This window comes from Sinohyriopsis cumingii, chromosome 17 (genome assembly GCF_028554795.1).
Source record: "Sinohyriopsis cumingii isolate HCF-2022 chromosome 17, ASM2855479v2, whole genome shotgun sequence".
NCBI classification, from domain to species: Eukaryota; Metazoa; Mollusca; class Bivalvia; order Unionida; family Unionidae; genus Sinohyriopsis; species Sinohyriopsis cumingii.
This window is the reverse complement of record NC_142977.1, coordinates 4,008,388-4,014,387: the sequence shown is the minus strand read 5'-3', so window position 1 is coordinate 4,014,387 and position 6,000 is coordinate 4,008,388.

Here is a 6,000-nt window from a genome sequence, read left to right as displayed (position 1 = left end):
GTTAATGATAATTTGTTTTGACCGCCATTAGAAATTTGATCTTTTTTAGTGATATTTTTGTTCCGCATTTACTCGCGAGTTTTGTTATTTTTTCACCTGACCGGAAGTCAGAGTGACATTAACGTGACTATACGACATTTTTATAATACGATAAGTGATTTCATTACATGTTTCCTACTAGAGCGTCAATAACCCTCATTCTTCCATCAGCACCTTCAAGCAACATTGATTTATCTGATAGAATAACTGCAATTGCTCTGTAATTAGCACCAGCACCTGGATTCACGTTAGCTCTAAAGTGTATATCAATGACAGATTGTCTAGATAAATCAAGATGTTCCAATGAAGAGTAATAGATCGGATACAGATTTCTAAAATCTAACCGTGATATTTGTAGACCGGTATCTATATTTTGATCACATCCCATAAACGATTATATGCACGTGCTATGTAGTCATTTTCAAAATTTAAAGTTATATCTTCAGATGGTTCTTGATGTCCATTTATCCGTAAAAAACCTCACTAGTGTTAAAATTGTCAAATATCATATGACTTCCTTCTTGATTATTTCATCGTTCAGCATTTTGTAAAGCGATAAAATTCCTTGTTGTGATGCAATATGCCATGTAAATAACCCAGCAATATTACTCAGAATGCTATCTGTGGTCATTGTTAACCATGATAGCAATGATTTGCCACCTGAATCCATGAAAAAATTTTTGGTTCTTCAGCAAGCGATGGGGTCATTATTGGCATTCATTATGAAAGTTTAAGTAAAATTACTTTAACTTCGGCAACAGCGGCTGGTCGCCAAATAGCGTCATTATCGTTACCCTTTCTCACAAGTACAACTGTATTTTTCGCTAATAGGTAACTTTTCTGACATTTCTACAAAATCCAAAGATATGAGATAATCTTGTCCGACCGTCTTTCAACATTAATTTATGTGTAGCAAAACCTAAGTTGTAATTTGGTCTGGTGTTAGTAATCATGTTTTCAGCATCAATATCAGTGTTATCCTTGGCTAACATCATTGACGGTGCAGCTGATCTAGTATAATCATCTGAATATCTTGCAAAACCTATTATCGTTGTAGCAACATCAACGTCTTTTTGAATTGTTTCAATATTTCTTCCATCAATCGCGTAAGTGGCACTATCAAATAAAGCGAAAATACCATTGTTAACAAACCCAACTATGTCATCAGCTCCATATGCTGTATTAAGAGGAACACCTGTTACAAGCTCTCCTTCTACCTCAGTAAATGCTTCAGCGGGTAAGAAATATCTGCTTGTATCTTGAACATGTAATCTGACTCGACCACGCTGGTTTGGTTGTCTTGCGTGATAATAATAAAAGTGATAACCACGTATCGATTCATTTTTGAGAACCGGTGCGTTTATATCGAACGCCGGATCGGATACACGTTTGAACATTTTATTATAATTGTTCTCGTCTAACACGATGACCACTTCCTAAAATAAAACTTGTATTTGTCGGTATAATTTCATTAGTTAACTTTTTGGGAACAACTTCATTAGCAGCCAATTCCGCTAGTTTTTGATTTGCGGCTTGATTTATTATTTTACTGACTTTTGTGGGCATAACTTCAGTACTGGGTAATTTTACTTGCTGCGGGTTTTCGTCTAATTAACCGTGCTAGTCTATCCTGATTGTCAAGAACGCTTTACCGGCAACAAAACCAATTGCGTCAGGAATTTTTTCACGAACAAGTTCAATAGATTTCATTCCTAGTTGTTTTGCAATCGGTATTGATTTTGGGGTCATCCTCGCAAATAAACCTTTAACAACATCGCCGAGTCCATCACCGTAAACTGCTTCGTAAGTTGGTAATCGTGAACTTACCTTACTACCCTGACCATGGTAGGTCACAATGTGTATGATCATTTTTTATATATCTACTAGCTAATTGTTTAGTCGCTGTAATTATCATAATTTCATTGATAAGGGAACGATAAGTACTGCGATCCATAATACTGCCAGTGAAGAATCTTCGAAAAATATCAGATATTTCATTAGTAATTTCCGGAGAATTATTTTTGCTGCACGTTTTCCTCTAATCAGAATCTCTAGCAGTTCAACGTCAGAAAGAACATTATTAGGACAAGCAACAAGACCACTTCCTTGAGTAGTGAAAGGAAAACCACTTCCAGTAGCGCCGGGAGGATCATCATAAAATTCGTCTTCATCATCTTTCTTACTTTGCAAAAGAGACAATTTCTCTCTCCGCTCAGTTTCTCTCCTACTCAATTCTTCTTTTTTTTTTAGTCTCGCGTCTGCAAACGTCTGATCCCTTTTTTTTTAACTTTCCAACAAACTTCTGCCCCGGTTGAGAAGATTTTGTTTCTCTATTTGTCGCAGAGGTGGAGGAAGTTGATATGAAGGCTCTTGCTATGGGGAAGACTTTTTTGTCGTTCTATTTTTTTGCTGCGTTGAAGATTGTTGTTTTTCTATTTGTTGCAGTGGTGGAAGAGGTTTTTGTCGTTCGATTTCTTGCTGCGGTGGAGAAGATTGTTGTAGTTTTATTTGTCTCAGTGCCTCTTCATAAAGTTTTTGTACTTTATAAACAAGAAATCCGTATTCTAAATCATAATTTCTGGCTTGTATTTTGTCTCTATATATACGGTATATCCACTTAATACGTTTATCATCACTTACGCCTTCATAACCATATTTTAAAATTCTAGATTTATTATATATACCAATTAATATTTTTCTAGGTAATTCGTCACTTTTAGTATTTTTAATATCTTCGACACAATCTTCATTAAATCTTTTAATCATATCAACACTTTCTTTTCTTATTTTACCTGTGCCCTCAAGTATTTCCTCACCGACGGGTGGAGGGCCTCGTTTGCCTAGTTCTTCTTGCTATCTTTTCAGTTTGCTCAGCAGTTTGTCTTAATGTTGGAAGAAGACCTTCATAAGCTGTTGCAACTCGTTCAGTAAGTTTTGTAACAGGTTTAAATATCTGTTCTGTACCTTCTGCAAAATTCAACTTGTGCTTCTTGACGTTCTTGTAATTGTCGTCTAACAAAATCACGAACAGGAAGAAATTTCTTGAATGCTTTTAGTCTCTCTCGAACCAATCTAGCAGTGTAAGATTCTTTAGCTGGTTGTATTATTGATATGATAATGATTTAATTACAATAATACAATATAAATTATAACCGTCATATAGATATCAACACATATTTAGTAATATGCAGAGTAGCATAAATAGACTTACAGTGGTATGCTCCAACACTATCACATCTGACTAAGAAGAAAGCAACCCTATATTTATTGAAAATAATGAAATGCACCACGTTCGGTATCAAACTTATCAACGATTTTTCTTTATACTTTCCCCTATGTGAATACATGATTGAAACAGCGAATAAATGAAATATAGCCTTTGCGTATGCGATGGGTCTGAGAGGAAAATAAATAAGTTTTATTTGAACGTCTTCCCTGCAGGCACGACAACAACCTTACAGAGTTTGAAGTAGGAAAAGACATGAAATAAATTCAACTAATCAATAGCACAAATATCGGGAAGTTTTATATTTAACCCAAGTCACTAACATTTTAATGCCTTAGAGCCGTTGTATCTATCATGGGCCAAGTCTTTTTTATCTCATATATATATATATATATATATATATATATATATATATATATATATATATATATATATATATATATATATATATATATATATATATCTATCTATCTATCTCTCTCTCTCTCTCTCTCTCTCTCTATATATATATATATATATATATATGAAGAGAGAGAGAGAGAGAGAGATAACTATATATAGAGAGGGGGTAAGAATGATGTTGGGAGAAAAAGACAATAACCATGGGTATGCATGTAAACGTGTTGCTTAGTATTTTCTTTTCCAAAATATGTTCGAGTTTAAACTGAAAAACGCGATCTGTTTCCTTCTTTAGTACAATTAAATATTAGTTTCAATTATCATTTCCGGGCACATTTTATGACCAATAAAGTCTTAGAAGTATATTTCTATCGTACAAAACATATTTTTTCGAAGGCCGATTGCTATGTAACTATTGTAAATGACAAATATTTTAGTTTCTGCGTTGGAGAAAAATATTCACCATTCATTGCGTTTGCACAAAATCACCACTAATGACTTTATACATCTCCACTGTCTCCTTCACGAATTATTGCTTACAAACAAGTTGAAATGAACGTTCTCAAAGCGTTGTTTCTTACAACCCATCCTAAATCTTGAACAACAAATGAGAAAGAGCAAAGTATCTGAATGTAACTCTTTTTCGACATCATCACTAAATCAAAGATCATTAGATACTGACTAGAGAGACGACAAATAAAACATTTCTATTTTCTTCTATGCTGCATTAGAAATCAACAATCACACATTTCCCACCTCCAACCCGAGCATAACGACATAATAAACACTACTAAAATCCAGCTATATGCAAAATATATAAATCATTTCTCTACAAAATACAGAGTTTATCACACCACATCTCATTTAAAATCACCTTAGTTTCTTTTTCTATATAATGACTCCAAAATAATATGATTAAAGTATCCGAAAAGGGATCAGAAATCAATCATACATAACATCAAACGAGTAACGGAAGATAATGCAAGAACTGTGAGAATAGTTAACTCAACTCTCTACCTCAATATTACGAAAGGAATAAATCGAAAGGTAGCCATGCAAAAGGGTATATACAAATTACGTAAATTCACAAGAGCAGTAAGATACTGTTGGCATTCAGCCCAAAGGAAAATGGCTATATTGATGAAATATATGCATAGAAGGAGCAGTGGCAGATGAATTGCAAGAGATAATCCAGAGATATATTAACACTTACCATAGATCCATTGATATGACTAGAATTGATGCAATTAAAACAGAAAAACATAAATAAAGTCTCTATTAATTTACATTTTATAAAACATCTTTTACCTTTGAAAATATACACTATAAAATGCGTCAAACGATTAGGATTTCAAGTTATCAGTCAATCTCTGCAAAAGTGTCCTCGCCAACGTTAACAGAGAAAATGTTCCAAATCAGACAGGTTCGGTGAACAAGTTGTGTAAATCCGGAGCGTAATAGGATTGAATATTGAGCGAAGATAATACGTGATCGAGTTGTGGACACGTATACAACTATGAAACGAATAAACGGTATATTCTGCTGCCAAAGAGTTGGATACCATTTGAAAACATCATTTAATATTAGAATTTTTTAAACATATTTAAGGACAGATTTTATGAAATTTTGTATAATTATGACACTCCGTTCAAACAATAGGTAACATATTCCTAGGACTACAATAAGATTTTGATGACACATACACATTTCACTTATCGGCAATAGCGTAATAACTGGATAATTCTGCTAACACCTTGACAAAATTGGAAAAGAACGTAATTCATACTGTTCTAGAAAGAGACTAACATTTTATAAGTTTATTTCTTGAACAAATCTGAACAGACCCAAAACAATGGAACCATGGATGACTTCAATCATGGCGTGTTTTGTTTGGCACAATGTTTTAGTACATCATCAGGATCGCATCTTAGAAAAATGCAAATAGAAAATAAATCGATCATATTGCGTATTGCAAATACAGATAAATATTCCAAACCGGTACACCGAATGTTTCGCAGTACAATGATAGATGATAGATTGGACATCTTAAAGCAGAACAAATCTATAAATGGACAATACTATGTAAGTGACTGGCAGTCGGGTGGTCTTCTTTATTTCTTTCCTTATAATATAGCTATAGGTTTAGCGTTTGTGTTATGCTTATTATAATTTCGTGATCTTCACTTTATGAATTCATAATTCAATATACCTTGCCCTATTATTGTTCTCACACAAATGTTAGGAAAATGAATTTGATTATATCATAAAACTATTGCGCCGATTCAATTTGAAAGGATCGTACTAAAATGTTTAAACTTTACATCAAGCGAAATAAA